This window comes from Acartia tonsa, chromosome 3, assembly GCF_053477335.1.
Source record: "Acartia tonsa isolate MP-2025a chromosome 3, ASM5347733v1, whole genome shotgun sequence".
NCBI lineage: Eukaryota > Metazoa > Arthropoda > Copepoda > Calanoida > Acartiidae > Acartia > Acartia tonsa.
Genome location: NC_137262.1, coordinates 56,565,523 through 56,586,660, shown reverse-complemented (window position 1 = coordinate 56,586,660; position 21,138 = coordinate 56,565,523). Strand labels below are relative to the sequence as shown.

Genomic DNA, 21,138 nt, shown 5'->3' with positions numbered 1-21,138 from the left:
GATACTAAAGTAGCAAAAAAAATTTCTTCTGAAATCTTATATAAATTTACATAAAGTTAAACTTGTTCAGAAAAAATGTTCTTCTAGCTTCAATAATAAGAAAATTATAGCCATTTAAAATTTTAAAAAGCAGAGATAATTGGTGTAAAGTATAAAAAATTATAGAGCCGGATATCCGGCCAGATAGTTTCAATATCCGGTATCCGGCCGGATATTGAAAATGGCCGGATATCCGGCCACACCGGATATCCGGCCCAACCCTAATTTTTACAGTAGCATTTGATAGGTTACTTTAGGTTGGGTTAGGTGATTGCCAGAAATAGGTGAAAAGTGTTTTGGGAAATTTTAGCCCCTTTTAAGCTCTATAGAACACCTTTAATTTTGAATACCAGAATTTAAATAAATAAAACTTTTGTCTTTACATTATGTGTGTTTACATTAAATTAATCAAACAACAAATTATTAATAACACAAAATAGGTAGATTTGATTAAAATCTTCCAACTGCAGTAGTTCTAACCATTGTTGAACTATAAAAAATAATATGTTAAACAACTTAAAATTAACACATTCTTGTAAGAAATTATACTTTCTTAAGCATTTTTGACTGATATTTTATTGAGAAACTTACAATTTCTTAATAAATATAGCAAACAGGGCAGTTCGCCAATATTTATGAAGAAATCTCAAAACAAAATACATGTGCTTTTAAAAGTTTACACAATTATACTTAAAATAATGGATAATTCTTTAGAATTTCAGGCTCAAAATTGCTTTAAACAATGACTTATTTAAAAATATGCTTTGAATTAGTTAAATATCTACTTAATTTTATTATTTAGAACAATCTAACAAATTTAATTACCAATTAGCTGCAGGCATGGGGCTTTCTGTAGAAAATTGGTTACGCTTTAATCCACTAGGTTCACTCAACACAGTTTACTTCTTGTTACTTAATTCTTTAAAAGGACCTTTACAAATATGAGTAATTAATATAATAAAATTAGTAGTGGAATAATTTGAAATAAAGAGAGTAAACGAGTTATAAGTTCACCACTCTATATTCTGAAAATTATAAGTTGTTGAAAATAATAAGCTTCAACAAGTTACAATTTATTAATAAATTCCACTCCTAATTTGAAAACTAAAATTGCCTTATAATACATCCAAATTAAACTAAAATACACAAACTTAAACTAAACTTAGATAAAATTTGAGTTAAATGACACAAATAAATCTCTGGTGTGTACTTAGTTTCTAAAAGACAATTACTATTTGACACTCATTTAAAGACAAATAAAATACTACTACTACTTAAAAAACAATGTGCTACTACTACATAATCTGCTGTACACTGGCTTTTTATATCCTTCCTTGTTTACTTAGAAAACCGGTTTTTAAGAATGTACTTTTGTGAAAAATTAATTAAAAATTTGATTTTACTATTATCTTAAAAACAACGATTTTCTCTTCATTTTAAGGTAAAAATTCATTTTTTAATAAAAATGTTGATTTTATAGGCATTTTTAAACAGGGTACATTTTTTTTTCATAGAGTAATATTAAAGAGGAGTAATTCAATTTACTCAGTGTAAAAAGTCATTTTTTATCCAAAACACTGGCCAGAACCAGATGAGTAAATTGAATTACTGGTTGAAAACTTACTTACCTGATAATGTTGATTTGATCATAACTTTTTTTCGTAGACACTCTATTTCTAAATTATCCAAAGCAATTTAAACACAAGTTCATAAAATCAATATTTTTGCTCTTAAAAATCAAATATTGATATAACTTTATTTTCTTTTTTACCTGATAAACTGAACATAATTTCTTTTTCCTTTACGATTAGACTATAGAATCATAACTTTGAGTATGAGCTTAAATGTTTTAACTAAAGAAAATTAAAACATTAATTTTCTGCTTTGAATGATTTGATCATTTAAGACTCAATCTTTACAAATACTCAATTACATACAAATGAACAATACATATACTTATCAAAGTTATTGCAAAATAAGCAATCCATATAAGTATCAAGGTGATTGAAATATAGAATCACCATTGAAACTGTATTTTAAAAATATTTCAACACTTATAGATTATCAAAGCCATAGTGATTTAAGCACAGCATTTGGTATATATCAATCTTTCAAAAACAAACACTAGACAAGCTTTGACGAAATATAGGTCAAGCATTGATCTAATTAGTTTGTACAATAAACAAATATTAAACAAGCTATGACGAGTTATAAGTCCAGCATTGTTCTAATTACTTCACACAATAAACAAATATTAAACAAGCTTTGACGAGTTAAGTCCAGCATTGATCTAACTAAATTGTACAATGAATAAATATTAGATAAGTCTTGACAAGTTATAAGTCCAGCATTGATCTAATTATTCTGTACAATAAATAAACATTAGACAAGCTTTGATGAGTTATAAGTCAAGCATTGAGCTAATCTTAACATTGAATCTTATTCAATCACACTTTCCATGTACAAAGTACTATTGATACTCTAAATCCATACAATTAGATACATTGAGCTTAAATGGTACTGAAATTTTGGTTATAAAATTACATTTAAGCTAACACTCAGTAATTTAGACTTTATTACTAAATGCAACAAGAAACTTTATATTTTATAATTAAAGTTTATTCTGTTTACTTATGAGTTACTCAGAACAATTAATTAATTTTTTTCACAATCAATCAAATTCATCCGTTTAGTCTAGCATGATCCATCATAATAAAGCTTCCCACATTTGAAGGTGGTGGTGTATCAGTAGGCTGTACAAAGGGTAGTTCTGGTAAATAGCAAATACTGCTATTCTCTTTACCTGTGTTGTAGGTAACTAGAGTTATACATAAAGCTAGCTCATCTATACCACTAATAGCTTCTTGATCAATATCAAAATGAGTTGGTTGAACCAATCCATGTTCATCAACTACATTTTTATAATTTTTATTCTCAAATACCTCTTGAATTTGTGCTTTAGAAATATATTCATCACAGTCAATATCTTCAACATTAACACAAGTTGAACTACTTTCAGCTTTGGGCTCTACTTTAAAAGTATTTTCATTCAAATTGCAATTATCTTTTGAATCTGAATCTTTAAAAATAGAATTATTATGCTTTACACAATCATAATTTAATGATTGATTAACATTTTGGACTTCTAACACATCTATACTAGATTCACCACAATTATTTCCAGCACTAACTTTGACTTTGGAATGATTTGATTTTAAATCACTTTCATAATTACATTCAGTAAAATCTTCAGCAGTTTCTGTTTTGGTTTTCAGGTTATTAGACCTAGCATAATCTTTCTCGACTAATGTGTTCATTTCAACTACTGATAAATCAACGCCTTTTTTATTGATTTCTTTGACATCATTAACTTGTGATATATCCTCAACAACTTTGGTATGAGATTCTACTAATCTCCTTCTAAATAACTCACGAGAAGAAGTTATTTCAAACAAGAACTTGTTTTTTACTAAACATTTTGTCTGATTGACACTGGCAACAGGTGTAAACAGCTGGTTAACATCTGTTTGTTCTTTGTTATCTGTACATGAAACAAAGTCTTGATTTTTGCAGTCTATCTGTCTATCAAAGTCAGGGGTATGGTTTGGTTTAAGATAATCCAAGTGTTCATTCTTCTTGGTTCCAGCATCGGTATCATCAACCACTGAAGCTTCTGTAGCTCTAGGATCCACAAACTTCTCATAGTTATTGAGACAGTCTAGAAATAACTCTTTCAAGACATCATATTCTTGTTCTAAACAAAGAATAGTTTCAGTTTCATCATCATCTTGTCCTTCAAGTAAACTCAAAAATCTTTGAATTGTTGAAATATTTCTTATTAGCAATTTTATTTCTTCTATACTTACCTGTAAACTGTTCTTGTCAAAACCTTCTTTGTGATTTTCTTTAATATTTAACCTTGAATGTTTGGCCTGGAATCTCTTATTACTAAATTTCAAATATTTGTAGAAATTTGCAGTATCTTCACTATATTTCTTTTGCAGAAATTTAAAACTAATTTCAGTTTCTCCTGAAAAATTAAGCAGCCTGTTTAATTGTCCTGCTATTATATTTCTATAAGACATTTTCATGAAACATTTATTTAAAACTGGTTTCAAAACTAAAGATATCTATACAGCTTATAAAATGCAGCAATCTAATAAATGTGATACAATTTTCTGCTAGCAATAAAAATAGTAATACAATCAAAATTACTACATTTCACCCTAGGGGAAAACCTTCTAATTGTTCAATGTTCACAGAAAGAAATAAGCAACTAATTGTTCAATGTTATCATCAACAGCCTTGTATTTATAGAGATTAGTTTCAAAACAAGCTTCTTGGTTTGCATTATCTTCATGGTTCTGCTCACAATCTGGAACAACGACACTTTCAGCTGCTGTTTGTAACACTTGTTTAGCCTCGACATAAATGTTTTCATGACTACAGATTGTGTTTTTTCTTGCATCGGTTTTCGGGTTATTAGACTTGGCACAATCATTTTTGACATATACAGTCATATCATTAACTGATAAATTAATGACAATTTCATTGACTTCTTGGACGCCATTAACCAGAAAGACATTCTCAACAACTTCAGTATTAGGTTCCACATTACTTCCAGTTTCTTCCTCTTGATATTGAGTCAAATATTCAGCTAAAGATTCACCTTCTACATCACCTAAAAATATAAGATTTTCAATAGCAACAGGTGTTTGCACTTTCTTTTCACCTGTTATCTCTATGTTTTCTACATCTAATAAATCATTGTGTGTGTTATTTGATAATAAATCAAATCTTTCTTGACTATATTCAACAGGTAGATTATCCTCAGTATTTTCAATATGATGTTGTACTAAACTACTTCTATCTGAATCAAAGAAAGTATTATTATCAGACAAAGACTTGCTTGATACTTTGTTTGGATATTTTGTCTGATTGCCAGTGGTAACAAGCTACTGCGAAATAAGACAAAACGCCCCTTAAGAAGCGTTGCCACGAAAGGGACTATACGCACATTTTTAAATATTAGGGAATTGAAAGAGTTGTAGATTACTTTCATCACTATTTAGAAATTACTAAATTTAGCTTAAAGTTGTTTGTTAACTTATAATTACAGTAAATTACATGCAAAATTAGCCTGTAACCTTGCTATTATCTATTTAAACCAATCTTTTTAAAGAACCATGCAAGTTTAAGTAAGTTATCTCTATTAATGTTAGCTAGTTAATGCTGCGCTTATTATGGAAATAATTGTCTTTGTTGTTTCATGGGTAGCAGATCAAGAAGAAGGGGACATTGTGGGCTGTTTATTACACTAGTCCAAAGTTTTATTATACGTTAGCTCAACAATTTTTTGAACTTATATTGCATTTGATTGGTTGGTTCATTAAGTTCAGTGTTTAAACGTTTCAACCACTAATCGTAATCTATTTGAGGGGATAAATTTTTGTATCATCATGGGTAACCTATATCAATTTATCAGCCATTGTCTTATCTCTTTAAATCCCTGGTAGCTGATAGGAAAACAAGGATGACAACATCCATAAGTAGCGAAGCACAAAAAATACGTACAAGTATATTTAAAGTGTATTTATTCAAATCAAGTATAGTGAACAATGTGAAAAAATATTTTGAAACTGTTAATGCAAAAAAAAGTTTGAAATTGGATCACAAATACCAAAGATATGGGAAAATATGTCAAACATATAAAAATAGCCAAAAACCTGACCACCATTGTTTCTTTTCTTAAAACTCCAGAAATTTAATTTTAATACCTTTCACTGAAAATTTTTGAAAATACGACCATTAACACCAAAGGTATGGGGGAAAATCTGAAAAATGTAAAGATAGCCAAAAAACCTGCAAAAAGGCAGTCTGGCCGTAATCGTTGTTTTCTTCAAACGACGGGAAATTTAATTTTGATATCTTTAAACTGTTTTTAACCTATTTTTAAAACATATATAAAAAATATACTATGACACCAGTAGAATCAGACTGCAGAGCCTAAATTTGAATAAAATCCCCAATAAACTTTTTTGGGGGGATTTAAATATTAATTTTTACTGTTGCCGTGATCATTTTGATCGAAGCAAAAGGTTTTTTTTTATTTGGGTAAAATTCGTAGCTTTTAGAGTGTTTTGCTTCATAAATATTGTATTCTGGTATAGAGTAAAATTAGGCCTTATGATTTTACTATAAAAATTCACTAAAAAGTTAATTCTTTATAATATATCAACGAATTAACATTAACATGTTTGTGTTCTCTCACTTATTTTAAAAACATAAAAAATGGCTGTAAAGGGTTAAATGACAACAAATGTTTATGCAATACAACAAATTTATTTTTGTCACATATACAAATGCGTTATAAAATAAGATTATTCAAACTTATTTTTTAAAATAATTTTCAAAAGAATGTATCTTTTATGTGTATGGTTTTCATTCTTTTCATTTTAATTAAATAAAAATTATTTAACTACATTGGAAATAAGTCACTTTGTGAAAACACTCTTTTTTTGAATTGTTAGGAATTGGAATAAAACAAGACTTGTTATTGGTTAGATTTCAGAATTATTTGTTTTATTGTAAATGTTAGATTTTTCAATGAAATTAATTGTTTTGGAAAAAAAATTATTTCCAATGAACAGAGTAATGTTTTTTTTATTGTATCAATATAAAGTGAATTATATAAAAATGTTCTGTAAGCCACAATATTACCCGAAGTAAAAAAAGAGCTTTTGCTCCGGTCAATATGATTACAGCAACACTAAAAATTAATTTTTAAATCCCCCAAAAAAAGTTTATTGGGGACTTAATTCAAATTTGGGCTCTGCAGTCTGATTCTATAGGTGTCCTAGTATATTTTTGACCCCACATTCAAAAATAGGTTAAAAACAGTTTAACTGAAAAATTTTGAAAATCGGAGCATAAACACCAAAGATATGGAGAAAATTTGGAAAATACAAAAATAACCTACAACCTGCTAAAAAGCAGTCCGACCGCCATTGATGTTTTATAGTTAATTGTGCTCCTTAATGATGGGAATGTTGTCAAAAAGGTTTAACCTTCTACCTTTTATAGGAGCCGAGAAAATCACGTTTCCCCCAATTCATTAATTACGGACGTTCGGACGGACGGACGGATGGACGGACAGACGGATGGACGGACGGACAGACGGATGGACGGACGGACAGACGGACGGACGGACAGAAGGACGGATGGACATTGTGAATTATAGAGTAGCTTCGCTACTAAAAAGGGAAATTGGTTGGGTATATAACCACATAACATCTGCAAAGTCGGGCAGATGACAAAGGAAAAGGAAGGTGGAGAAAGGGTTAAATTAAAGGTTTTGCTACAAACTTTAACTGCAAGAGAGAGAGAGAGAGAATGAAAGAGAGAGAGAAAGAGAAAGAAAGAAAGAGGGATTGAAGTGGGGGTAAGCCGGCAAAATATTTTTCATTCCCCTTTTTCTCTCTCTGTTTGTCATTCTCTCTATCTCTCTCTCTCTCTCTCTCTCACACACAAACACACACACACACACACATACACTTTCTCGTCCTTTCTCTCTAAAACTGCTCTTGGCGATTGACTGTTTAAATCCGGGACCCAAAAATTCATCTTTTTACGCCCCTTTCTTCAACTTTTCACCCCTAATACATGCATAAAAATGTTATTTCTCTCACCTCTTAAAATGTCCGTCTGTCTCTCGTTGTATTTTCTTTTTAATTTCTTTAGTTCTTTGATAATTTTGTGAATAAATCATAAAAAGAGCAAAAATTTATTTGATGGTGAAAAATTTAATGACAAAAAATCTTAAAACTTGTGATTTTATAAAATGAAATATAAAAGTTACTAAAAAAATATATAGCTTATAAAAATGTTGAAAATGGTTTTAAACCCTTTTTTCATGTGTATTCTGATATTCTTTACTGGAAAAAGTTATTCACAATACTCATATGAAGGTAATATCTTATTTGTTATTAAAGATAGTTGTTAGAGATTTTGGTTTTGGACTTAAAATTATACTGGTACCCAAAGTTTTACACCTTATTAAAGCTTGATTGGTTGGTTCAAACTAGCACTGCTTAAAGTTTCCCACCATTCATTTTATTCTTCAGAAGGTTTAATTGCATGTTTCATAACTAGAAATGTACAATAATAGTCTTATCTCTTAAGATCCCTGAATCTTAAGTAAATATATTAATCAAATCATCACGAAACCTTTCAAGATATTTTATTTTTTCTTAGAATTGAACATGTTAGAGCTTTGAATTAATAACAATAAATGATATTGTTAGTAAGTCAAAACAAACAGCTGTTTCTAGGATATTAAATAACAGACGCATATATTTTATGAGTTTGTTTGGAAGATATTTTATATTAGAAAAGTTTTTAGATAAATTTTCATAAATGTCAAGTGTTCATATTTTGACAACAAATTTTATGATAATATTTTAGAAAATTGTAGAACAGGACTGACAACGATTTAATAAACGTTTTAACAAGGATCTGAAGTGATAAGACAATAGAAAATAAATTGATGTTCATCCTCAATGACGATAATTAAGAATAACTCTCCTAAGGAATAAAATCATTGGTGGAAATGTTTGGACACTGATAGTTTGTTGCAATTAAACAAGAATTACTAGAAGTACATAGAGTTTTTAAGCCAACGAATGAGAGAACCTATATATAAAACTTTGGGTATCAGTATAATTTACTGACCAATGACCCATCCCTCCCTTCATTGTAGGTAGTGAGTTAATCTTATTGAAACCCCCTAATTAATACTATTTCTCGTATTTATTCGAATCCGGTGGATAGGAACCGGTTCTTATCCTTACGAAAAAACTATGTCTAGCATCGTATTATATCCAGCTTTCTACGAATACAAAAATGTACAATCATAAGATTAAAACCATTTTTTTAGCCAGTGCCTTCGGCACCTCGGGGCTAAAAAAACTGGTTTTTAACTTATAATTGTACATTCTATATTCGCGGAAAGCTGTTTATAATACGATGCGAGAAATAACTATTATTGTGATCCATCTGACATAGAAGCAGTAGAAACCAGAATAAATTCTTACTAGAGACATTAAAGAAGAAGCCCAACTGTTGCTATGTCTAGTGCGTAACACTAGTAGGAGAGAAATGCCTTGACACAACTAAATTTGTATGTAGTGTTAAAACTGTTAAACGCTGTAGAATATACGAGGATATTATGACAGGGGAAAACTAGTCGTCATTTAACATTTTAGCTTGCTAACATGGAACTCGTTCATTGGTCAGTTCATTCATCCAGTAGGAAGGGGGTAATCGTTATGTTAGCACGCTGCAAGTTTCACTTTATTAGAAAACATTAAAATTTGGTGTAAGAACTAAGTAATAATATATCCATTAAACTCTTAGACAAAGGTCGTGCAATCAAAGGATACGAATAATCTAAACAGTAATCTAAATAAAACCCTTTCTTAAAAATCTTTTCCTTTCTAACTTAAACAGTAAAATTTATGGGGCAAAGCTTTAACCGTAAAAATAGTATAAACATATAGTTATTTTATTATAAATAAAGGATTTTACTAACAAGCTTTGCAGGAAAGGGACATGCAAACTTATTTTAATTTTGGATGGAGGTAAAAAAAAGTTGAGGGCCGGGGTAAAATTTTCTAGGGGCGATTTCTCTAGTGCCCTCCCCCAAAATACTTTAAACCTACTCTTGACTTATGAGAAGTTTCTCTGTAAAGGAGAATCATATCAGTTTTGCGGTTAGGAAGATTCTTTGCTACACACACATACACAAACAGACATCCTTTTCTTTTGAATGAATGTACAAAAAGAAGGCAATAACACTAAAATTTCTGTTTTTCCACAGTTTTGTTTATTTTGAAAATACATTTAATTGATAAACAAATGAAACATTTTGGGCTGTTTTATATTTGATTAAATTGGGTTTATGTTTTTAACAAGAAAAACACTTGTCCAATATAAGCGCAGCGATAACAAACTAATATTATGTATAGCATAATTAGCATCTTAACTTGGTAGATATTGGTATCTTTTAGTATGGTTAGTAGTAATGTTTGTTCTAAAATGTATATTAATGAGAATAAATATCTTTTTACGACAGTATGTCAATATTATGCCAGTTTTAGCATACTTATTAAACTAGCATCTATAAGAGGAAGGGTAGTTAAATAGCCGCAAACCATCAAAGACTTTAGAAAATAGCATAAAACCACGCCAGGAACCATGTAAAAGTTTGAGCGGTTATCGAAATCTTAACGGATAAAAATATATCTTGCTGCTTTTTATGATAGAATACATTTTCTCGTATTCATTTGAATCCGGTGGATAGGAACCGGTTCTCATGAATACGAAAAAACTATGTCTAGCATCGTATTATATCCAGTTTTCTACGAATATAGAAATGTACAATCATAAGATTAAAACTAGTTTTTTTAGCCGGTGCCTTCGGCACCACGGGGCTAAAAAAACTAGTTGAACCTAATTGAAAAAAAGCTTTGCTTTTAAAAATATTGGGTTTGTTTGAAATAAAAGCTTTTAGGCCAAACAGAAATACATTATAAATTAAATTGATTATTTTTCAAAGTGAAATTATTTATAATTGGCCAATTTTCTGCCTTATTAAAAATATTAAAAATGCTGTCCATGGTAAAAGATCGAATATCAGGGAGCTAAAGGGATGAGACAATTGCGTAAAAATGTAAGTATAAATGATGATAAACAAAATTGCCACTGTATATTATAATTAGTTTGGACACTTAACTAAATAAACCAATCAATCAAATTCAATAAAAGCCCCAAAAGGTTGTAAAGCAAACGAATAAGAAAACGTTATTATAAGACTTTTTGGTCTTGTATATTAAACAGCCCTGTGTCTCCTCCCTCCCTGATTGAAGATACAAGGACAATTATGTCCATAAGTAGCGCAGCAATAACATATTTAAATTTTAGATGGAAAAGAACAGTAAACAATAATACAGTTACAATTTAACAAAGACACTTATGACCACAAATAGCATTTGGAAAAAAATAACATAAGTTTGGATAACAAAAGAGTGGTAAATTGAAATACAGTTGGAATCAAGAAAAGTTGTTTTTCCTTCGTACTATAAACAGCTTTCTGCAGATATTAAAAAAAAAAATTATAAGATGAATACGAGTTGTATTTACTCCGATTGACTGAAGGCCCGGGCTAATCGGATGCGAAGAAAATCGTATGGAATATTCAGTTCATGTAATTGGTTTATGTGATAGCAAGTAAAGAAAATGCAAAAAGCAAAGTTTATTTTAACTTTTATACGTGTGTGTAAGTGAACTAAACAGATGAATAAACGATGGACGTATAGACGTTCCTTAGTTATAGAGTATCTGCGCCACTTAAACTGGTGCCCAAGTCAAAATATTGAAGAGAGAAAAAAATGACCTTAAAAATTGAAATTGCTTTTCTCTCTCTTCCCCCCCCCCCAGGACAAAATTACTTCAACTTATATAAAAGCGTAGCTACTCTATAGTGATAAGAGATGATTTACGTTAGCTAGATCTAGTTTCATAAAAGAATAGAAAGGTTATAGTTACATATCACATCGTATTATAAACAGCTTTCCGCGGATATAAAAATGTACAATTATAAGATTAAAACCAGTTTTATTAGCTCCGAGATGCAGTAGGCACGGGCTAACAAGACTGGTTTTTAATATTATGATTGTACATTTTTATATTCGTAGAAAACTGGAAATGATACGATACGATGCATGATTTTTCAGTTTGGATTAAAACCGGTTCTAATCCAGCGGATATTAATCGGTTTCAAAACCATACTGGAAATGAATGTATATTAATATTTCTGATATTTTTCATCTACTTAATGCAGAATAGTAACTTAATATAGGTTTATTTTACCCTTTAATCCTAGGATTTCTATACGATTTCAAATAAGGGCTGCAACATGAGATAGAATTATCAAATTTGACGTTAAGATTCCTATAACTAATGATCTTCATTCTTTTCGCCTGTCCATTAGTAAAATGTAATTTTCAAATAAAAATAACATGTTTAATTAAACTGTGTTGATCACTTTATATTATAAGGCTATTTTATTTTCAGAATTTGGGATGGTTCTAGACTATTTTTCTGCTATTTCCTACCCCTTGTAATATAGAGCCCCTATATGTTAGGGGTGCAGCTGCTAGTATATTATGTTTCTTGTGATGAATCTCCCAACATATTTTCTGTGCGTTTCTCTACTTATGAATGTTGTTATCCTTGTTTAAAAAAAAATTGAATCAATTTAGAAAAGTAATTTTAAAGCTAGAGAAAATTTCTAGGGGTGGGGGGAGATTTCAAACTATATTAACTTTTCTTGGGATATTCAGTGTTGTGGGGGGAGGGGGGGGGGGGTGGTGGTAGTATGGGGGGAATTATAAGTCTGAAAATATGAATAATTCAACCATCTGCTTTGATGGGGGCGGGGTAAATCGCCCCCCCCCCTCCTTGCCACATCAAACATCTCAATATCTGATAAATGGTATGAGCTGTATTTTAAGTAAGTAGTGTTGAAGGAAAAAAATTGTAGATCTTCACTGTTGAAAAAAACATCTTAAATTGGAAACTAATACAATTTATGTCACTATGGATATTTGAATTTATTATAGAGTTGCAACGCTTCCTAAATCTTACCTAAATGTTATTGGAATCATCATGCAAAGGCTTCAATACTGAAATAATGACGGTCATACTGACCATCATTATAAAAAAGCTTTGATTAAAAAAATATTATTTTTACACACAACTGCCTTTTCTACAAATTCATCTAATTTTCCATTGTTAGTTTGGTGTATATTAAAACTTTGAAGGGTTTTACTGAATAATGTATGATTTTTCATCACCATATTGTTATATGCGTAGCAATTCTATATCTATATTATTCTATTATATAAAGTAGTAAGGTTTTACTGAATAATGTATGATTTTTCTCCACCATATTTTATAAGCATAGCAATTCTATATCTATATTATTCTATTATATAAAGTAGTAAGGTTTTACTAAATAATAAATGATTTTTCATCACCATATTGTTATGAGCGTAGCAGTTCTATATCTATATTATCCTATTATATAAAGTAGTAAGGTTTTACTGAATAATGTATGATTTTTCATCACCATATTGTTATAAACATACCAACTCTATATCTATATTATTCTATTATATAAAGTAGTAAGGTTTTACTGAATAAAGTATGATTTTTCATCACCAAATTGTTATAAGCGTAGCAACTCTATAGCTATATTATTCTATTATATAAAGTAGTAAGGTTTTACTGAATAATGTATGATTTTTCATCACTATATTGTATTGTTTGTCTATTAAGATTTGGCTTACCACTGAACCGCTTGGTTTCTTCGCTTTAAAAGTATATACATAAGTCCCAGGATTTATTTTAAACTTAAATCATGGGATGTTTTTAGGCTATTTTTTACACTCTCCCTCTAACTATGTGATGTTTCTTTCCAGAAGCGATTTTTCTTAGGAGGTTGAATAAACCCTCCCCCAAAAAATATGTAACCTTCATATAAGAGGAATAGCCCTAAGCCACAAAAAAACATGCTAAGCGGGAAGGAGTTTTAGAGGCTAATGGCAAAGCCACTGTAACATATAATTTAATTGTAATATAAATCATTGTCCTGTCCCTACCAAGTCTCTGACTATGAATATTTGATGGAAAAAAATTATATTCTACACTCGATCTAGGAAATACAGATCAAAACTATATTTTTGGGAGTGCAGCTTTTCTACAATTAGGTTATGTCTGTCCCTATGTTTAACTGTTGGTAGAAGAGAAACATAGAATATGTTTGAAAGGCTTTGAACGTTAATTTTTTCTTTATTTTTATCTAATACACTTACAGTATACTGTCCATTTTTTATTTTGAATATTGTTGTTTCGCTTCTAATAACAAAAATATTCTTGTTTTTATCATCAAATGTCAAATGTATGAGGAAAGGTTCTAAAAAATAACTTATAAGGTGTTGGGTTCAAAGCTAAAATCATAATAAAGACTTTAAAAACACCTAATGCAGCAATAACACTAATAATGGTAAGATTAGATGTAATGAATTGATCCACAAAAAGGTTAAGTAAAGAATTGTAACTTTTAAACAAATTAAAAGTGTTTTCTTATGGTTGTCCTTTAAGTTAAAATCTTGGGTGCTTTAGTAGGTACTAGCGGCTACGCCCCTACAAGTCTCTAGGAGGGGGAAAAGTCGACCTCATCCCATTTTAGATTTGTGTTCAAAAGAGTAAAAGAATATTTTTTGGGGGGGAGGGGGGTGAAGACACCCTCCCCAAAAATAGTTTAAAACCTTCCCAGGACCCATAAGAATCTTCACTGTAAAAGAGAACAATATCGGTTCAGCAGTTATTGAGATCCTTCGGGACAGACAAAAAACGCTTACTACTTTATATAATAGGATGGATTCGAAACTGAATAATATCCGCTGGATTACAACCGTTTTTCAGCCATACTGAAAAATCATGTATAGCATTAAATCACAGACAATTTTCTATGGATGTTAAAATAGTCAATAAATTAATACCAGTTTTGTTAGTCCGGTCCTGCGGTCTCCGGGTCTAACAAATCTTATAATTTTCATTTTAATATCCACGGAAAGCTGTTTATAATACGATGCGATAAATAATTATTCAGCTTTCCAAAATTTTTTTCTTCAGAAATCATATCTCTTCCAATGTTTCTTGACTGATCAAATGTCCTAGATTTATATATGCCAATAAGAATTTTTATATACTCGATATTTTATTCAAAAATTTATGAATATATAGTTTTTTTTTCTTGAAGGAAGTAATTTTTGATGTTAGAATGATAACATTAATAAAAGCGAAGTTCGTAACTGTATGGGCTGTTTATTTATTTCACTAGTTCCCAAACTTTAACGTTTTCTTAACAACTTTGGGAACTTTTATTGTTAGTTTATTCAGTTGAGTGTCCCAACGTTTCAACCACTCATTGTAATTTACAGAAGTGTTTTTTTTTGTGTATTTTCATTGGCGATGTACATCAATTTATTTGCCATTGTCCTATCCCTTTAGATCCCTAAAAATTTTTAGTTTCAGAGATCTTAATGGAAAAGACAATAGACACTAAAACGGATATATATCCTCATTCTTACATCTAAAGATTTAAATTATTGGTAAAAAAGTTTGTACAAACCAATCCTGATTTAAGAAAAGTTCAAAGTTTCTTAGCAAACGAATAATGAATGTATTTATAAAACTTTGGACACTAGTATAATTTACAGTCTAATGTCCTCTTCCTTCGTGGTAAATTAATGTTTAGGAAAATCTTACATTATTTAATTATCGTCCATTTTCCTTTACCTGCGTTAAAAATAGAAACTTAAATGGCAATACATCAATTTTTATTTATTTTTATCATATGAAAAAACGAATATAATAAATAAATAATTTGAGATATTTTATTTGCTTTTATCCTCTATATGTGCAAAAAAACAAGGTCGATAACTTCCATAAAAGAGAAAATCAACAAATATCTATATTAATTTTTATATTAAAGAAACATATTGAAAAACTCAAATTAATAGGAAGGAATTTGTTTCATAAATCTATAAAAATATTTTGAATGGACGTACAAACTTAGTCGTATTGATATTAAGGTTGCTACTCTTTGATGTAAGATTTTCTAATCGTTACAGGAATCTTCAACAGAGAGAGAGGGGACAAGGGCCTGTTTGTTACACTAGTCCCCAAAGTTTTATTATAACGCTTTCTTATTCGTTAACTTTACAACTTTGGGGATTTATTGAATTTTTATTAGTTATTTCATTAACCCTTAACAGTCGGGCCCCTTGCCGGACCTTAATCAGTCGGGGGGGGGGGGGGGGGGCGTTCAACGCCCCCCCTCATTATCTCAGTTCTTATTAGAGCTAGAGGGCTAAAATTTTTTGTGCAAGTCCCCTGTGTTATGGTGAATTTCCGACCTTAAGTAAGTCAAGGCCAATTTCCGCTTCCTTCACCCTTTTATTTAACAACCTTTGTTTTTAGGTACTTTTTTACTTAAAAATGTCAAACGGCTGTAATCTTTTATTTTTAAAGCTAGAAGAAATTTTTTTTTTGCAGAAAATGTTTACTTTTATTTAAATTTTATAATTGAAATATTAAAACATAAGTTTCAGCGGCCGGAGCTGTACTTGGCAGCTGCCAGCCGCCGCAGTCGGCGGTCGGCGGGAAAACGGCGGCGGATCTTTATGAAATTTTAATACATTATGTAGACATGTAAGAAAAGCTTAAGTTTAAAATTTGAAGTCTCTAAGTCAAAATTTGCGGCCACAGGAGCATTTTAAAGATTTCTGGAGACCTGGAGGATCAGGACCTGCAGGATCATACCTGGAACCTGAAATTGACTTGAACACCTGTATTTAATATGAGGATGTACTACTAGAGGATATTTTAGTATTTTGGTAAGATAAAATGCTTTGTTTAAGTCAAAAACAAATTTTTGTTCTTTACCTGGATGACCTTGCCAGGTTTGCTGGCATCCTGTGCCCGCCAGGATGGAGATATTCAAAAAATTCCAACTCTCAGTTATGTGTCATACCCATACTTAAAAAGTCAAGCAGTTTGGGCTCTTTATCTTTCACACTCAGAAAATGAGATAGAAAAAACCGGATGGGGGGGCGTTCAACGCCCCCCCCCCCCGACCGTTAAGGGTTAAGATAAATGTTCAAACGTTTAAACCTCTAATGTTCATCTACAGTAGGGTTAATTTTGTGTATCATCATTGGGGACGTGCATTAATTTATCGGCCATTGTCTTATCCCTTTAGATCCCTTTATAGAAAAGTTTAAAACAAATATGACGATTTTAAACACAATATATTGCTAAAAAACATTACTAACATACAGACCAACTTGCAGAATAACTTTACTTTTGAAAATGAAAAATCCTTTTCTATTTCTAAATATATGTGCAAAAAAATGAAAAAAATTGCACTTTTGCTAAAAAAAGTTTTTCAGTGCTAATACCTTTTTATATACTGCTATTTTATACACAAAAAGAGTATATTTAGATAACAAGGACAGTTATGTCCACTAAGCTGCAGCCCTAAAAAAATGCCATCCCAAGACTTGAATTGAAAAATAAAATAGACTAAAAACAACGCGGATCCTATGTAAACCTATCCCATAATCGAGAACCCAAACGGTTCAGTGTATAGCGAGATATTAATGGACAAGCAAAAATCCTCACTTTTTTTTCAATAGGATTTTTAAAAACAGTATCTAGCCTTAAAATATTAATCATTTTCGAAGCGATACTGGAAAATTAATTACTATAAAACTATGCGATAAATAACTATTAAATTGTTGAAATATTACACATAAAAATGTATTAGATTAGACATATTATAGATAAAGAAATGATTATATAAATGTCCTTAAATAAACCCTGTTGAATCTGTAAACATCCGTTAACACACAATACAACTAATTATGTCGCCATTATGGCATTTATCGATATTTTAAAAATGGTAATTCAATTCAGGGGACATTAGACTGAAATTATAATTGTACTCAAAGTTTTATAAACTCTTATCTTATTCGTTGACTTAAAAACTTTGGCTACCTCTAATGAATTCTATTTGGTTCAAATCTTTAATCATTGATTTTATTCTATAGTAGGTGTAATTTTATAATTAAAGGAATGGGGTATTCCTGAACAAAAAACTGGATAGGAATATCATTCTCATTTAAACAAAAACTCATTTTTATGCTAAAATGTGGTTTAATTTTGGTTTTTAATTTTCATTTATTTTCTCGAAGTAGTCATTTTTTCCCCGAGGTAATTATGCTTTCTTTTAGTAATTAATAAAAATTCAAAAATCTTCACAGAAAAAAAAACCAAAAATCTTTTTAAAAAATTTAAAAATCTTCTAAAAATATTTTTTTAGATTTTCATATAAATATGACTGTATAGACATGGGAACTTCAGTCGTGCGAGGCTTGTGGTGCAGAACTGAGATTTTTTCACTGGTTGCCATCAAGGCTTGTGGTGCAGAACTGAGATTCTGTTCACCGGTTGCCATCGAGGCTTGTGGTGCAGAACTGAGATTCTGTTCACCGGTTGCCATCGAGGCTTGTGGTGCAGAACTGAGATTCTGTTCACCGGTTGCCATCGAGGCTTGTGGTGCAGAACTGAGATTCTGTTCACCGGTTGCCATGCTCGGGGGGAAGAAATGACTACCTCGGGGATAAAAATGATAACAGGGAAAAAAATGACTACCTTGGGAAATAAATGACTACCTCGGAGAGAAAAAAAGAATATTTACATCCACTATTTAAGGGGTCGTTTATGTGAGAATGAACATTTATTCACTGTCAATTGTCTTATCCCTTAAGATACCTATAATTTATCCTGTAATGTTGATATAATAACATAACCAAAGTCTAACAGAGGGGTTTAAATCCTTGTTTATAGACTTGTTATCTAATCATCTTATGTTGATATAGTAACAGAACAAAAGTCTAACATGGGTTTAAATCCTTGTTTATAGACTTGTTATATAGGAATTATGTTAATCTAATCATCTTATGTTGATATAATAACAGAACTAAAGTCTAACAGGGGTTTAAATCCTTGTTTATAGACTTGTTATATAGGAATTATGTTAATCTAATCGTCTTATGGTCAACCAAAACAGTCGAGGCAATGAATTGATAAGTATAGAATAGAGTGGTTATTCTTATTGCATTTTGATGAAATAAAAAAGTGGGGACAATAAATTGACATAATAGTGTAATATGGTCAACCAAAACAGAGGGGACAATAAATTGATTAAGATAGAATCGAGTGTTTGTTTATTTTTAGTGTCTTATGGTCAACCAAAACAGTCGGGACAGTGAATTGATATGGATATAATAGAGTGGTGTTTTGCATCAAAAAAGAGGGGGACAATTAATTGATAAGGATAAAATAGAGTGGTTATTTTAATTTTAAATTCGGTCAACCAAAACAGTAGGGACAATAAATTAATAATGCTAGAATAGAGTGATTAATTTTATTGTAGTACAGTGAACCAAAAGAGTGGGAACAATAAATTGACACGGGTAATATAGAGTGTAGTTCTGTCTTTTATTATAGCCAACCATGAAGAATGTGATAGAATAGAGTGGTTATTCTTGTTCTATTCTTTATTTTCAACCAAAACAATGGGGACATTAAATTGATAACGATAAAGTAGAGAGGATATTCTTATAGTATTATGATTAAAACAGTGGGGACAATAAACCAATAAGGGTAGAATAGAATGATTTATACAATCGTCCTATGGTCAACCAAGACAGTAGGGACGGTTAATTGATAAGGGTAAAAGATAGAGGAGTTATTATGATGGTATTATAGACAACTAAAACAGTGAGGACAATAATTTGATAGAATTGAGTTGTTATTTGATTCAAAACAGTGGGGACAATAATTGAAAACGATAAAATAGAGTGGTTATTCTTAATGTTTAATAGTCTACAAAATCAATATGGATTCAAATGTGAAAGAATCAAAAAATTTAACAATTATCATAAGAAATAACGATCCTTAATATCAATAAAAAGATCATATGTTTTTAAACTAGAATCTAAAATGTATTGATATTGTATTTTTATTAAAACTATAAGAAATTGCAGATTGACTCACTTTATTATACTCGTAACCATTTTAAGTACCTAACTGCAGAAACTAAGCCAGGCGAAAAATTTTATATTCCAATTGTATTTGGATCTGAGGCTACTATTTAAACATTTTATGTTCATTTTCTGTGCGTTATAGCTGACTGCAAGTGAATATGGTAGTCAGTCTAGTTTTATTAGCGAAGCTACTCATTAGGCATAAGTACTGGTATGTTGGTATCCTTTCTACTGTTGTGCCCTATTAACTGGAGGGTAGAAAATTTGGACTGTAAATTATACTGGTCCCGAAAGTGTTTTAATCTCACATTTGGAAGTTTAAAACTTTGGGAACTTTATTAAATTGTTTAAACTTTCACACCAATAATTTCAATCTATGTATTATGCAATTTTGTTCATCATGATTGGGAGTGTACATTGATTTATCGTCCATTGTCTTATCCCTGAAAAATGTAAAGAAGTTGTTATCAATGTATTTCTATGGCTTCTCTATCAACATTAAATAAATTGTTTATATTTTTACAATTCTTTTTATACAATTTATTAACATAGATTATAGTACTTTACTGTTTTTTATTGATATTACATAAAGGGGTGGAAAATTTATCTTGCATTAAAGTTTTTGTTATTATCTCATTATTAATTGTAATAAACTTTGTGTACTTAAATGATGTTTTGGTTGAACTACATTGAAATTTAAAGATGATTTTGTTCATCGTAATTGGAAGTTTACCTCGATTTATTCTCCATTGTCTTATCCCTAAAGATACCGGATTTATAAAAATAAAATTATTATAAAAAGTAAAAAGCTCATCCATGATATCTTAGAAGAAGAATCTCCCACTGAATTACACCATTAGGTAGGATTTCAAAGTAATGTTTGATCCCCCCGGAATTTTTACCTCCCTCTCGATATCTTGATGGTGCACCTACCTTACAACCCCTCATTGTCAACGCACATCCTTGAGGAAACAAAGTTCCTCCTGGTTTATTTTTCCAGAATCACTGTGAAACTTTTTCAAAATTTAGTTTTCCGACTAAAGATGGGGATAGTGACACAAATTCAGCAGTTTTATCCAACATCAATATCAATATTATTACTTGTATTTTAATATTTGTGGAAAATTGTCAATAATACGATGCTATACATGATGTTTCAGTATTGCTGAGAAAATGTTCTAATCCAGCGGTTCCCAAGCTATACTGAACACATGATAAAATTTGAGAATATCTATCAATGGCTTTGACTAAAGGTTTCAAGTTTATTGAGTTAGTTTAAACTTTTATATATCTTAATCAAGGTTTTTGTTAAAGGTAGCATCTTTAAAACAATTCTGGGAGGAAGGGTGCAATGGACTGC

At 30.3% G+C, this 21,138-nt stretch overlaps 1 long non-coding RNA gene across 1 annotated transcript; it reads right to left on the bottom strand.

Moving 5' to 3' along the window:
• Positions 1-411: 411 nt before the first annotated feature.
• Positions 412-2,115, bottom strand: LOC145315312 (uncharacterized). The gene is made up of 2 exons (XR_013878030.1): positions 865-2,115; positions 412-529 (listed from the first exon to the last, which is right to left on the bottom strand). It is a non-coding gene; the product is annotated as an uncharacterized LOC145315312 (long non-coding RNA).
• Between the last annotated feature and the right edge of the window lie 19,023 nt (positions 2,116-21,138).